This window comes from Argiope bruennichi, chromosome X2 (genome assembly GCF_947563725.1).
Source record: "Argiope bruennichi chromosome X2, qqArgBrue1.1, whole genome shotgun sequence".
Lineage (NCBI taxonomy): Eukaryota > Metazoa > Arthropoda > Arachnida > Araneae > Araneidae > Argiope > Argiope bruennichi.
Window position 1 is genome coordinate 75,591,084 of NC_079163.1, and position 16,419 is coordinate 75,607,502.

Here is a 16,419-nt window from a genome sequence, read left to right on the forward strand (position 1 = left end):
CATGTAACTTTTACAAAGTCTCTAGGGTATGGCGTATATTAAATTAAGCTCTTTTTGATTTATTTATTAGATGTTATTGTTTGTGACAGCACCGTTGCCTTTGCAATAAAAGAAAATTTTGTAGAGGTCAAGTGTTTGAAATAAATTCCGATGCGTCTTAAAATGACTCTGAAAATGTATTAAGTTACGAATTGAAAAACAGAATAAGACATTCTTAATACGAATCAGGAATTCTTAATAGTAATCAATTGTATAGATATTTTTAGATTTCCCTCATTCAAATTTGAAACGAATATAATGAATGTTTTTTTCTGTCTGAATAAGCTATATAAATCTAAATGCATGCATTTTTTCTTAATTTTATTTATTAATTCCAATGCTAACTGTATCACCTCGTAAATTATTTATTTTACCTGAAATTGTACAATAAAACAATAAAAACAAACTTTATAAACTTGAATGGATGAAGATTTTATTATATATATATATATATATATATATATATACACAAATTATGATGTAAATATAAGGAGTTTTCGGTTAAATGCTTTTGCATGACATTGCATACTATAGTTACATAATAAAATAAAGCAATAGAGGGAGAAAAGGTGAATGTAAACTTTTTCCTGAAGGGAAAATTTTCTAAAAGGCGAATATTAAAAGGAAGGGGATTATGGTTTACGAAATAAAAAAATAGGAAGCCAAGAAGCTGCTTTACATGTTAACAATATTTAAATTTTATATGTCAGAATGTAACAATAATTTATAAAAAGTAGATATTCTTTATTTTCAGATAATTTCCTGGTGTTGTTCGTTTAATTTTTAAAAATCTTTGATCTGACAATCAAATACCATTTTTGGGTACTTTTATTTTTCAAATTTGTAACAGAATTTTCATTCCCTTTCTGGTATGTTCGAGCTCTCCACTTTTTGCGCTTTTGTGTGTTTTCGATGAAAATAATCTATTTTAAAATTCCACGAAGTTTAATTATTAGTCAGTCGAATAATTTTATTAAATTTCTTTTTATACGAGTGACACTACTTGACAAAGAATTAAAAAAAAAATGCTACAAGATTCCATAATATTTATAATAATGAATTCTAAATTATAGATTATAAAAACTTATAAAATAAAATATTATACCATTTAATTCCTTGATAAATGTGTGCTTTTAAAAATACATTTTATTAAATTTATTATTTTGTATTTTATTTAACAATTTAAACATAATACGATATTTATAATAATAAATAAATAATACAAAGTCGGGCAGTAATTCATTCATTCATTTGAATAAGCAAAAACATATTTAGGAAAGTTGTTTATAAACTTTAAATCGGATATTTAAAGGACAAATATTTGAACCACAAATGCATTTACCTCACTCGTAAAAGAAAGTTTTAGATTTAAAAAAAAATCCATTCATCGAATCATTCCGCACAATAGTCCGGGAAATCAGTACTACTTTCAAGTCTCCAGTTTCCCATTTCCGGAATCATGAAGCATTCCTAAAAGCCTACTTTTACAAAAGCAAAACAGATAAATGGAAAATCTAGAAAAACGCAGCCAGGAAAAATATAATACACATACCGCAAAATTCAAATCGGATTTACATTCTCTATATTACGACCATCCGACCTAATCTCCCCACCCCCTTCCTCCCAAAATGGGAAAAAAACTCAGACCATTCTTGAAAACGATTTCGAAAAAATCTCTGCTCAACCCAACTGAACCCTTTCCTATTAGATGGAATAATGCAAAACCTATCCACCGCCCTAGAATCAATCCCAGAGGACTCCTTCCTTTTCATGAAAGAGAGTGATCTCAGCAGCATCCGCATCCAAGAGAAAAAGTACTATTGTCCTCATCCTCGGATGAAACAGTCGGATGATGTCAGGATTTCATAATATTCTCTTCCCACTTGGCATTCCTTAACATCCGAGGTACTCGACAGAGGGCGTTGGGAGCGTTCCACCAGCCAACCCATTACCATGCGCGAACTAAAAACAATAAATAAAAAATACTAAAAAGGGAACCGCTGCAAGGCATAGTACTTCTCAGGCAAAGCGCCATTGCTGGTTGGATCGAAACTCCGGATCGCCGTTTTTAAAGAGGAGCGCCGTTTACTCACTCGATCACAAGCGACCAATGGCTATTTTCGATCGGATCAGCCGTTACATTGTTCTCAACCCAGCAGCGCACGACACTCCTCTTCGAAGACGTCTCTGCTCCACCGTGATGAAAGGGTGAAGAGAAAGAGAGAGAGAGAAAAAAAAAAGGATGAGATGAGATGAAGTTCCGTGAAGTTAGTAGGGGATGCCAGCCAGAGTAAGAAGCTACAAAGTAAGTTTGAAAACAAATTTTTACCATCTTCTCTCTCTGCAAAAATGTGAAATAGCTTCACATCGATTGTTGGGTATTGAGAAAATGCGCGCCTTCTATCTACAGCGAAGAGTGACAGGATCTCTTGTTTCTTCATCTCAGAATAGGAGTGATTGCACTCTGAAATTATGCATATTAGTGAATGAAATTATAACGATTGTAAAGTCGCAATTGATCTTGCATTTCAGTTGATTTGGGAATTATTCAAACAACTCTAAAAAAGTGCGAATTGCATATTCGTGTATTGAATGTAAGAGTATCATAGAAAATATACCATCCTATTCTATTTGACCTATCTTATTTTGCATACTATTACAGCTACTTTAAAATTTTATAACAATTTAATTGAAGTAATTAAACATATTGTTAAAATATAACATTTTGATTCATGATAAAAAGTCACAATAGTGTAATAAGCATTGCGATTCTTTTGATAACAAAACTCTTTATTATCATATAGCATTTTGATAAATATTTGCATCATTTGTTAGCAACATGCAAACATTATTACTTGCGTCAAAATATGGAAATATTTTGATAACTATTTCCTATCTATATGTACGTATCACCAAAATCTTTTAAGAATTTCATTGCGTATTTGAATACAATATTTTTGATCTAATTCTTCCTCATTATTTTGCCTCCTGTAATGGAGAGATGATCGTTTACATTTTATAATTGATGAAAAATATTATTATACTTGCTTTTCAGCAATCATCAGAGCGATTTGAATCATGCCTTAAAATATGCGGCAAGATTTCGGATAAAATACAATATTATTGTTATGACTATTCTTTTCTTTTTTTCAAATATCTTGTTTCCATAATATGGTAAAAAACGAATGGAGAAAGACAAAATGTAAAAGAGCAGTTAGAAAAGGCAAAGCAGTAGGCTTTAGCCCATTAAAAGAAATTAGAAATTTAAAAGTTTTATTGGGCCTTTTTAGGATCGCTAATTCGCAAAAAACCACGAATTTGTCAAATCATTTGTAAATTTACAGCCATATGTGAATTAAAAAAATCAGGTACTTTATGTATTAATTTTAAAGTAATGAGAAAATACTAATTGTATCTGAAGACAATTTAGATTGCGAGATAATTCGCATTTTCTATAAAAATGCATTAGAGAAACTTGACACTTTTGATGAATCCATGTAATTAAACAAATATTCTATTTATTATTATAGTAAAAATTCAGATAGTTGAAGTCAAGCAAATGACTAAAACTTTGATCTATATAATAACAGATTAAGTAACTGTCATGCATCAAAAATTCTCGTAATCATAGAATTTTCAAGATTTCAAATAAAAAAATAAAATGCTTCAAAATAAAATTGCTTATATTCACACTCAGCAATTGCGAAAATGATTTATCAATGCAATTTTTCAAAAGAATTTCGATTTTTCTCTGTGATGTTTATATTTCATAAAGTAAATGAATAATTTTAATCAAGAATTTTTATGTTTGGAAAAGAAACTGCTAATTGATATTAATAAAATGATGCCTTTTTCTATTTAAAAAGCGAAATAATTCTGTTAGGTGAATTGCGTATAAAGTATTACATCACATGTTGCAAACATAAGTCACAAGTTTGATGGAGTAATTTGTAAGCTTCGGTAGATTTTCGATTTAATTTGAATGAAATAATTTGTAAACAGCAATCTCAGCTTTCATTTAATATAAATAAAATAAATTCGCCTTTTTTAAATAAATTTGATTCATTTTTGAAGCAACGATAAATCTATAAAGAAAGCAGATAAAGAAGAAAGAGGACTGAATTTAAAGGAATTTATTGACCATTCGAAATCGGTCTTGAAGAAAAACAAATTCTCTTTATAAAAGAAAATGATCAGAAGGTAAGCTGAAAAATTTGTTGTAGTTTTAAAAAGAATGCGTGTGTTTGAAATAATAACTTCAATAAATGGCAGTTAACTTTAATAAATGACAGTTAACTTTAATAAATGGCAGTTAAAAGGAATTGTTTTCTAATACACATCAGGAAAAAGGAATAAGTGACGAAATTGATGCCGTATCATTTATCTAATGCTGCTCTGTTTATTGCAGGAAAAATATTTGCACATAAATTTTCGTCAGAAAATACGTTAGACTCGCATTATCATGAAATTATAACTTAAACTTTTGAGTTTTAAAAAGGTTAATTAGAGTTACAATATAAACTTTGATGTTAATAATATTCCCATTAATAAAATTTCCATTGAGTGAAATGTTTTGACAATGTGTATGATTTCTTCTTTCCATGCCTTCCATACATCGTATGAAATTTGCTTTTACTCCATTTATTACTTTTGGCTTCAGATGCCTCCGAATAGAGAAAGTAATTTTACGATTACTCTGTGTTTTACTTAAGACTTAATCAAATATTTTATTATATTATTAACAATTCGAGTAATCTAAAATTATGTATAATAGCATTAGTTTGAAGTCATAAATGTGCGAGAATAATTACATTGTTCATCATTACATTATCTATCATTGAAAACATTTTTAGCGATTTCATATTAGTATAAAGCTCATTTTAGTTATGACATATGAGAACGCTTCAACTTATCCCCCCCCCCCTCCGCTGCGGTACGAGGAAGAGATATCGCCTGCTAAGTACGTAGAATCTCGATCTCCTTGCCAGAATATAAATAGTGTGATAGTTAATTAACTTATCCATCTCAGATGACGGATCGTCCGACTCATGAGATCATGAGACTTGTAGTAGGGTCTATTTTGATTGTTCACAGTTCCGGCAATAGGTATCTGCGATTACTAGAGCCTGGCCAGGTTCCTTTAGGCTTAATTTGATAAAGCGAAAAAAATCACATATATTAACATCATTATTATCAGAGACATTCAAAAATCACATATATTAACATCATTAGTATCAGAGACATTCAAAAATCACATATATTAACATCATTATTATCAGAGACATTCAGTATTCAGAATGCTTATAAAAATGCGGACGCTAGCCTTGTCGAAGAGTTAATATCGTCTAACCGGGAACTTCTGCTTCAAGTTTGCCTTACTTCGAGTATTATAATATGATATTTTTGTATTTAATTAAAATTGTGCAAAATAGTATTTTTTAAATCAATAATCACAGAACGTTATATTTTTAAAGCATTTATTCAATTAACCAAAAGTTGTAGTGAATTTTATGTTTAGATAACTTTTATTTTAATGTAATTATTTATCTAGATTTCATTTCTTTTATCTAGATTATCTAGATAAAAGAAATGATAATGTAACTGATCAGATTAATACTAGGCCAAACTTGCCTTATTACGTTGAAAATGTTTCGACTAAATGTGAATTAAGGGTGAATTTTCGAGCTTAAAATGGCCCCAAGTTTGAAAAATCAGTTCCGTGCGAAGTAACAAAATACCATAATCAATATTATCTATTTTCTGTTACCCATAAAAAAGATACTTACGACTAAGGAAAAAAAAAGTTACAAATTTCTAAAATCACTTTCAAGCAATTTGAAAACAATGACATAAACAGTAGTTACCCTAGCAAAAAGTTTAAAGCTAGGATCTATTATGTCAATTCGCGTGATTTATCATTATTTTCTCGTGAATAAAACAAATGCTCTGAAAGTGGTCCAAATAACTTTAAAACAATTTGATCATGTTTGCACGAACGATAACCATGCACGTTAAAACTTTAAACCAAATAATGTATTATAAACCAGGGTCTTGTTAATGTAAATGTAATGCATATAGAAATCTTCATCTTGCATCATTATTTTTAATTCGTCTTTACTTTTAATAATCAACTTTTTAAAAATTTGAACAATTATTTTACTGTTTTAACCATTCGATTCAATAGCCAAATTTAGGTGACATTTGACATTTCAATTTTATTTTTACTATTTCAATGACTAGTCTTTATACTGACACAGTTTTAACACGCACTACTTCAGTATCACGAGCTATGGGATTAAAGTAGTTTAAATAAGAATTCTAATAATCACCTTATTGTCTTATCCCATCGATTCTACAACCGAAACTAGATGGCATTTGAGGTTTTATCCCTTCGATTGTACAGTCAAAACTAGATGTTATTTGACGTATTTTGTTTAATTATTTCCGTACCGAGGCTTTACTATCCCATGATTTTAAAGTGCTCTGTGTTATTATCCAGTACTATCATAGTGAAATAATACCTTTTTTTTTATCAACAGAGGGAATTGCTCTGGATAAATAAGAATTCTAATATAAAGACTTAATTTAACTTTGCAATCAATACATACTATATTGTATTATTGAATGTCTATGTACACTTCTTATATTCCTCAGATACTAGAAACAAGTGTTATGTTATTCCCTTGTAATTTAGTGATTCATAGCTTTCTAAGTTCCGTCACATTGAAGTGTCATTAATTAAAGAAATAAACACACACCCTCTACGATGGATGGATTTTCATAAACAGAAAACTGCAGAAAAGTATTGCCCATATTTTAAGATCATAGTGTAGTCATATTTGTGAATTCACATTTCACGTGACTCATTATCACCAATTTTCTATTTACTTTTCGGTGTAAGTGGATTTTGTAGAGCACTTTGACAAATAAAATGCTTTTGTTCCAGTCTTTTATTTTTCTCCGAGGCTTTAAATTAACCTCGCTGAGGCAGCTAACATCCTTATTGTTTTGATGGTGATGTGTTTCCTAATTTGTGACAATGACAAATGCTATTATATGTCAGATCATAGTAGCTCATTAAACAGAAAAAGAACGTTTTTATGATGAGAAAGTTAAGATGATTAAGGACTCAGCGCATAACATTTTTTGTGCTCACATTCTTCGATAAAAATTATGCTTGCGTTATCGTTATTCAAAGTAAAAGATATAAGGTTAGATGGAAAGCCTTTGTTTTAAATGCCTTGGCAGTTTGCATTCAAGATATAATGGCATTAAAACCACAGGAGGTAAGACGTTAAGACCAACATTATAAAGTAACACTATGATAAAAGCTTCACATTATTTTGAGCGACTGAAGGCTAAGAAAATTCATCATGGTATTTGAAATTTTAAGGGAATTGTCTTCACATGGAATTCAAGACATATTGATAATTCATCAATATAGCTAGTATAAGGTTTACTATAAACTATATGTATAAAATGAAACATACTACTATAGCTATATTATATATGAATATAATTACATATGTCATTCCAAATCTAATTACTTCAGGAATTTAGAAGCTAAACATATTATAGAATGAAAAAAAAGCTATGATAATTCTAAAGCAAAAGTTAAGTTAAAAGATTAAAAAAAAGAAACCAAATTAAAAGACAAATTAATGCCGAAATGGCAGATGCAAAAGCAGCAATGAAATGGAAATATGAAATATAAAATTTTCTTCATTTCTATTCTTTTTTAAAGCAAAATATAGATAAATAAATCTTTTTATAAACAATTAACACTTGTTAGGTTTTTTTTTATGTTACCATAATTTATGCTTTTATTCTATTTTAACTATGAATTAAATTTTGTAATTAGTGCTTTCTTCCAAATAACCATTTTTTTTTAAATTTTGTTTCGTTTCTGTTTTATAAATCGTAAAATACTGAATGACTTACGTATACGTGTTTTGAGATGCCTCAATCGTGCTATCTGTATCAATTTTTTCCATGTCTATTGTATAATTTCAATATTATTCGATACTTCTTTTATCTGAGCAAAAGTTTTCGAATCTGTTTTTTATCACATTTATTTTTGTATGTCATTTATTACAACGAAATAAGGAAAATTCAGCAGAAGATGTGCAAACAAGTACTTAAAAAATCAGATATCCATTATATCTAAGTTGTTGACCGGGACACTAAATTGGAGATTTAAAATTATCTGATAGACTCGTACTGAAGTCATATGTTGACAGAAATTTGGCTGGCTAAATAAAATTATTATTATTATTATTATTTGCACAATGCCAAATTTAGAACAAACTGCGCCAAACAAAAAGTTAAACCGAGCACGAGCTTCAGCAAAAGTTACTCCGCAGCTGTAAGTGCACCTCTTTCCTTTATGATTTTCTTGGTTGATTTCTTTCAATATTACAAAACTGTGTGCTCAAAAACTCTTCCTTAGGTGCTTTGCTAAGAATTTGGCCTGAAAATGGAGGCAAAATCTACCAGTTTTCGTGCTAAAAATTTGACACGCGAAAAAAAAAAGGAATATCTGGAAAGGCCAAGATCATAATAAACAGAACATTTCAGCTCTGTATTCAGTAAAAATGAAATTTATTATACAGTTGGATTATGCCATATATTTATTTGTGTATAGCATATACTCGAATACATATTTTCTACAGAATGTAAGAATTTTTTTTTTTTTTCATGTTTAGAGGAACTAAAAAAATATTTCATAATGAGCTTCAGCGGTAACAAAACCCTAACAGAGGAAATGTGTAAATTGGGTTACAACACACTTAGATTAAAAAAAGTTAAATTGTTTCACTTACGCTTAAAATCTAGAATTAAATTAACCTTGATATGATTCCTTCTACCGAAGAACAATTCGATATCAACTTTATCCACTTTTTAAGCATGTTCGAAACTACATGTTTTTCGACGAGCTTTAGTGAACAATCTTATGATAAGCATGAAATCTGATCGTTTCAGAAGTTTTCTTCCGAAAAATGATATATCTCTACAAAATAAAGCTTTGGCAAACAGAAATGACCCAGTTTTTTCCCAACTCTTTCCGATCAAAAGGTAACATATTTCATGTAATACGAATGAAAGAAATTTAATTCGTTCTAAATTTCCCTAGAGTTTTTTACAACATAAATTTTGTATAAAATATTGCATACTAGGTTTATTTCCCCCCTCTATATCTATGTCTTTTTATAAGTTATAAAGTTGTATGCTGTTTTCATTATAGATATGCAAAAGAAAAGTTTACTGAAATAAATATACAAAACTCCAAACTGAAATAATTGAGCAATGGAAAAATTGAAATAGTTTTCTTATTTTAAAGAATGCTTTATGCTAGATGGATTGAAAATCCGAGACTCAAACTACGGATTGATGATTTTTCTGTTGAGAATTTTTGCCTGCAGTTTAATGGATCAGCTTTCCCTCATCATTCATCCTTTAAATTGTATTTTGTCAGAAAACGAAAGTAAACAGTTTGTTTCTCGAAATACACTGTTCATTTTTTCTGCTCAGTCTGCTCATTTTTTATTTGTAGCTCAAAATAACATTATTTGAACTCTCCAATTTTCAGCTCTTAACGGTAATCTGTCATAATTATCTTTCTAGTAACATTTGCTATAACTAATTTATCCAGATTTTTTGAATAAATGCCTTATTAAATTTTTCTATTCCTACTTTTCGCAAGAAAATATTGAAAAAAGAGATATTTTATATATTACATTCTTTGAAAAGAAAATTCTCTCATTCCATTCTAACAATACTCATTTCAATATCCTTTTCACTCTTTCAAGCATGGTGGTTTATTTCCTGAACCATTTATATCACAGCCTTTTATGCTTTGTGATTTAGTTTTTAGTTTTTAAATCACTTAATGAAGAAAGCATATTTTTAAAATTTAAAAACATACATTCTTCATTAAGTGGCTTGAAAATTAATAAAAGTATTAATTAAAGATTTTATTAATATTTTGATATATGTGGTTTAAGAAATGAGCCACTATGCTTGCTAGAGTGAAGATAGGAAAAAAGTTTTAAATCAACTGTAAATGTGATACTTGAGTTTGAACTGTTTTTATTTAATACTAGCCGCCTTTGGCGACCAGCCGGTTCGCCAATCTTAATGTTCGTTAAAATTTTAATAATTAATATTTTATGCAATTCCAACTTTAATAGATTCTTCAGCAAAATATTTTAAAACAAATTTTGATAGTCATATAATTCACTCATAATATTATAAAGGCCTTCAGTCATAACGTGATATGTATCTCTCTAATTTTCTGTTACCCCTGGTAGAATTTATGCTTTAAATTAAAGTGTAAAAGATTAATCTGCAATTAATATAATAATATTTTTTACTGAAACAAAGCATTTTTTTTAATATGATTACTGATAATAGAGTCACTGAGCGTTTAAACTTTATGGGCACTAAAGAATATCTTTCTTAATTTATATAATATCTCAAGAATTTGTCAACAAAATTTTCTCAGATTCATCATGAACGGATCGATTCATTAACAATGTTTCATTTTAAATGCATCAAACACTGAGAAAATAAAATGAATCGCTTAAAATAATCGGTCGAAAACAGGTTTAAAAAAACTACTTAAAAAACGATGTACTTAAAACTATAAGCATATACAAAAAAATATATAACTAACATAAATACAATTTACTTACAAAAGCATACAACTAACCTAAAAGTAATTTAAATCGTCCGTTGTTAATGGTTGCCATGCCAACAATCAGAACACAGTGCGCATGCGTGAATTTTCTTCGCCTTTTACGGTAACGCAAATGCGTGAATTTTTCTACGCCAGTTGGGGTAACGCTATGCAGATTATACATTTTTAATTTCCTTTATTCTGTGTTATTTTAATTCAAAAGTACTTCAGAATGAATCTGAAACATGGATTAATTAACAATGTTTAATTTTAAATGCATAAAACATTAAGAAAATAAACAGAATCGTTTGAAATAATCCGCCGAAAAATCTTAACCCTAGCCTCATTACTGTTGGGAGAAAAAAAGAACTAAAGCCTAAATCATTTGGCGTTGGAGAAAATGGAAGATTATTTTGGCGGAAAAGTTGGCGGTGGGGAAAATGGAAGATTTTTTTGGCGGGAAAGTTAGTTTTTAATTAATAATTAAAATTCTAATTAAAATTTCAAAAAAAGGGACCCCAGGTGCACATTCCCGACCTCTAAGGTATACATGTACCAAATTTGGTAGCTGTATGTCAAATGACCTGGCCTGTAGAGCGCCAACACACACACACACACACACACACACACACACACACACACACACACACATTGAGCTTTATTATAAGTATAGATTAAATTGCCGTATGAAAGGAAAGAAAATTATTTCTTGTAATTGTTCACTAATTTTTTATGATTTTGTAATTTATTAGAATTTTCAAAGTTTTTATATTTGAACCATCAGAAAGTTTTTCAAATGTATATTTCCTAAAGAAGGGGTGACTTTTTCGAACAACTCAACGATATTACATTAAATTTAAAATTAAACATAATGTAATAAATGGAATTTTGTCACAAAATTTATTATTAACTCTTAATTAAAAACGTTTAAGTATGAGGTGGAATTTTTATGAATTGTTTAAAAATGTTAGATAGACAAATCAGAATGATCAAAATCAAATGAAAAACTTAGGAATGACCCAAAAGAATTTCATATATTTTGACACAGAATATACTTTTTAATCTATTCATGATATAAATTTAAATAGCTAAATATTTTCTTAGAATGAATTAGAGAGAAATAAAAATAATAATAATAAAAAAAATTATGAAAAAAAAAATTACAAAACCGTTGTGGCACGATAATGCAAGCAATTTGAGACTAATGTTTTCTCTTTTGAACTGATACAGCTGTTTACTTCCTCTGCACGGAAACGTAGCAAACGGAAGTGACATTTCTACTCCTTCGAAACCGAGACGGATATAATTCTAAAACTCCTTATAAAAAATAAATTTATTTATTCTCTGCGGACATTACGAAAAAAGGACTGAATTTCGTGAAAAGGAATAGCCTTGGTGTTAACTTTTTTGAATAATTGTTCATTTAATGCAGCTTGTCTTTATACTTGCCATTTAAAAAGGAAACCTTTGAATAAGACATTCCGAACCGCCATACTTCGCAAACAGTGGAGCGAATTCCTGCTCACGGAATACGCATCAAATGCATCGCACTGATTTAATTTTGGAATCAAATGCAGATCTTACAGAAAGAACAATGACTTGATGTGCTACAAGACAGCGTTCCAGTTAAATTTTAGAGAACATGCACGGTTATTTTTGTTTTGTGATCGTCGTGACTTTTGAGAATTGACTTCATATTCATTATTCGGTAAGTTCAAAATTTACTATCAATCAAAAAGCTGCTTGCATTTCTAAACTGGTGAAATGCGTATTAGTGGAATCACTGTACAGAGTACTTTAAAGCAAGAATCGAAACGAATCTATGGCATTAGGGAGTTGAACCATAGCAACTCCACAGCGTTATAAATCAATACAATTTCAATTTTTAATTGAATGCGATGATTTTGTCATAAAATTAGAAGAAAAGTTTTCCCACCCTCTTTATTATATCAAAAAATGAAACAATGTCTCCTTAGAATGAGCTTATTTGAATGAATGTAATACATATCTAGAGTAAAAAAATCATAAAACCAAACCCTTCAAAACCAAAATCATTACAAAAATTAAATTTGCATTCTTAAAAATTTGGTTATTCATTTTTTTTCTCTTATGTAGTTTAGGAAATAAACACATTTTTTAAGACTGTTTTTTTTAAATGAATATTCTGTGTAAAGCTGAAGATTTTTTTATAAGATATTTAATCACTTTAGTATATTCATAATTTCTGCTTACTTGGCTTTTTGCCAAGTACTGCAAACTCCTTGAAAATTTTGTTTACTTTTGACAGTCGTAATCTGAAATCTAATTTTTCAGAACGTCTATTATTATGAATGGAGACTGGGGTTTATCAAAACAAAATTAATATTTCAGAAAAGACATATTTGTTTTTTATAATATTATAACTGCTGAAAATAAAATTTCTGTCAAATTAAATGTTGCAAAAATTGATGATCCGTTTTCTATATTTTATGCATTAGGTTAAGATTTAAGAGTCATTTCTGTTTCTAAATCAGAAATAGAAAGCAATTTATTTTCTTATACAATTTCAAGTTTAAAAGTTGTATGATTTTTTCAATGTTTTTGTAGATAAATAATAAAAAAGAACTTTCCTTTAATACAGAGCAGATGCTCAGAGTCAATTAAGTGGTATGAGAATTTGAAATTGGTTTGTGCATTTTAGATGCCTAATTAATAATAAACAAACAAATTTGGTATACTATTTGGAACGACTTTACCGCAAATTCTAAAAGGGCATACGGGATTTTATTAATTTTATTATTATTATTATTATTGTAAATTGGACAAGTTTATTAAAAAATAATCATGAGCATTTTGATTATATTTCTTCCTAATTTTTTTCTCTCTAAAATTGTATTTATTTTTAAAATACTTTATAGAAGGAAAAAACTTCTTTCAGCTTAAAATTTCCCAAATGAAATCGGTTAATCCCCATGCGACGTACGTCATTCGTTTCATTTTGGGAAGCCTTGCAGATACCACAGGACAAAAAAAAAAAAAAAAAAAAAGGACGTTATATTTGTAAAGATGACATGTTTTGTTTGATTTGCTACTTGAATTCAAGATAAGAATTTAAATTGACAAAAAAATCTTTTAACAAATAATAATTATAAATATTATAAAAGTACATTGTGTACACTAATTTTTAGCAATAAGTACTATACAGTGATTTTTAGCAATTTTTCACTTTCTAAAACTCAATTTTTTTTCTCGATTGTATAATTTACTTCACAGCAAATATTTAAAAACAATGGATCCATGGAAAGCATCCATTTGTTTCCGTAGAGCCGTTGAAATCTTATTTTGTATTTAACGAACTTTTTAAAGCCTCGTCGTTACTATTTTTGTGTGGTTTCTTTTTCTCAATCTTTATTTTTGAAACCATTTAAAAGTTTTCAGCGTCCTTACTCCCTTCCACAAAGTTTGAATATTTGCAGAAGAATCCAATATGCAGCTAAATCTCGTTGAAGACACTAAAATTAAGGTGGCGTTTCCTTGACATAATGCAACGACTCTTATCACATCAACCAGGCGAACTCTTAAGCAAACAGCAAAAGAAGAAAAAAGTTGGAGAGAAAATGAGAAAGTCAGGAAGAGTGTGCAATTATCGATTGACAGGGTTCGTGAAACCACGTTCTCCCTTTCCGTTATCCTTCATTTGGGCTTTTGGAAGAGGGAATAGTCATTAAATTTCATGTTTCACTCCTCAACGATATTCCTCTGCACATGCGTCTACAAATTAAGAGTGAAAAATTCGATGCGCTCGTCTTTTACACGAAATTAGCGAAAGTCGCTTTTGGGGCACTCATGTTGTGATGCATATATGTCGTTCATTTCAAGGAATAGTCTTTCTGTCAGTCCAGCTCTTTTCGAAAAAATTGAACATATTCTCCACGACTTTTTTGTTTGGTTGCATCGAATTAAAACATTGCTTTAATACTATTTTTATAAAAATAAATGAAAAATTAGGATAAATACCTAATAAATTAGAAAAAAAGTAAATTCGATGAGTTCGTCTTTTTTATAATGCTAACGAATTCCACTTTTGAAATACTAATTTTGCCGCGATAATTCATGTATTTATTTCAATGGATTACGCTTATGGACCTTTCACGTGTTGTTTTCTTTAATGCAATGTCCGTTTTATAGATGTCTTTTTTTTCTTCTGTTGGAAATGCTATATTTGCAACAATGTGTTAAAGAATTAAGTATAATGGCTCAGAAATAGGGAAGTATTAATCGTATCTTTTAGCAAAATTCGCTTTTTCTAGTAAATACGCTTGAGTAAATCTGCTTTTCAAGAAATTATCTTGTCTTGATATTTCATGTCCTTCAATACATAAAATAAATGCATGAAATATCGCATGGGTTTAATTCTTATTGCTTCACTTGTCACAAATATCACTTCTGGAATGGTAGCTTTTTTTCTTTTTTTTTTTTTTTATGTAGAGGGCTTTAAAAATTCTAATTTCACTACTGCCTGAAACATTATTTCTACATTTTTTGTAATACGTGATACATTAAGTAAAACAGCTAAAAAAAATTAGAAAAGAGCGATTTTATTTTATCGTCTCTTTTACTATACGAAATAATGTTATTGTTGTGATATCTATTACATTCAATCTAATTGATTGCATAAATGAAATACTGGAAGTTTTTCAAAAGATATTATGAACTATAAAGTTATATTTTTATAACTATAAAAAATATTTTTTTGAAATTATTCAGAAAAAATTAACTGAAATGGCAAAGGACATATTTTTTTAAAAAGTGAACTTGACAGGAGCTAACCTTCTCAATGCTAGGTGCATTTGGTTCTGCTTAAAGTATTCTTTTTTATGCTTTATTGCGACAATATTAAGAAAATAAATAAAATATTTAAACGTCTTCAATAAAAAAAGCTGAGATTTAATAGTAACAAATTAATACCGTTTTATATGTATTCGCTTATTTAAATTCGAAATATCTACAAAGAATCTCTTCTTTGTATATAAATATTGCTATTTATTATTCAAATTTGAATGATACTAATATTTTTCAATCATTTATTATCTTACAAATTATTTTCGAGCAATGTGCTAATGAAGTTAAACATTTTTACATAACACAGATATCCAATTTATAATAAAATATATTCCTAGTTCTGCAAATATTAATCAGAGTTTAGTTCAAAAATACTTCACCAAAATCATGGGAAATTTCATTAACATCTTCCAAAATTATTTCTATTGTTAACCAAATTCTTAAAATAAAAAAAATATCTAGTTCCGGTTGTTTTCCACGACAAAAAAAATTTCCTTCTTTAGTTCATTAGTAAAATGTTGGGAATTCGTATTTTGGCATGCAATTCTTGAGAAAACATTCTCATTTCATAGTTTTTTTTTTGTTTTTTTTTTATTTGAATTTATTTCCTCCAAAAAAATGTGAGACTAAAATGAAAAATGTAAACTGAATGTATAATTTAGCGTTAATTTACAGCAAATACTTAATAAAATTAACATTCTACTGACGCTTGTTATGATAATTAACAGATTCTTTTTTTTTTTTTTTTTGCAATAACTTACACCAGGATTTAAAATTGTTCATGTGTAGAATGTTAGAGTTTCTAATTCTGTAATCTAATTTGCAAATACTGGCTATTTTTTTAATTGACTTCATACTAAATTTTAATCACTATTTTTCTC

At 28.6% G+C, this 16,419-nt stretch overlaps 1 protein-coding gene across 1 annotated transcript in view; it reads left to right on the forward strand.

Moving 5' to 3' along the window:
• Nucleotides 1–2,039: 2,039 nt before the first annotated feature.
• LOC129960117 (uncharacterized) overlaps nucleotides 2,040–16,419 on the forward strand; it is a 159,886-nt gene continuing 145,506 nt past the window's right edge. Inside the window, exon 1 of the mRNA XM_056073248.1 lies at nucleotides 2,040–2,344. The gene's annotated coding sequence lies outside the window, so the exon portion shown is untranslated. The remainder of the gene's footprint in view (nucleotides 2,345–16,419) is intronic.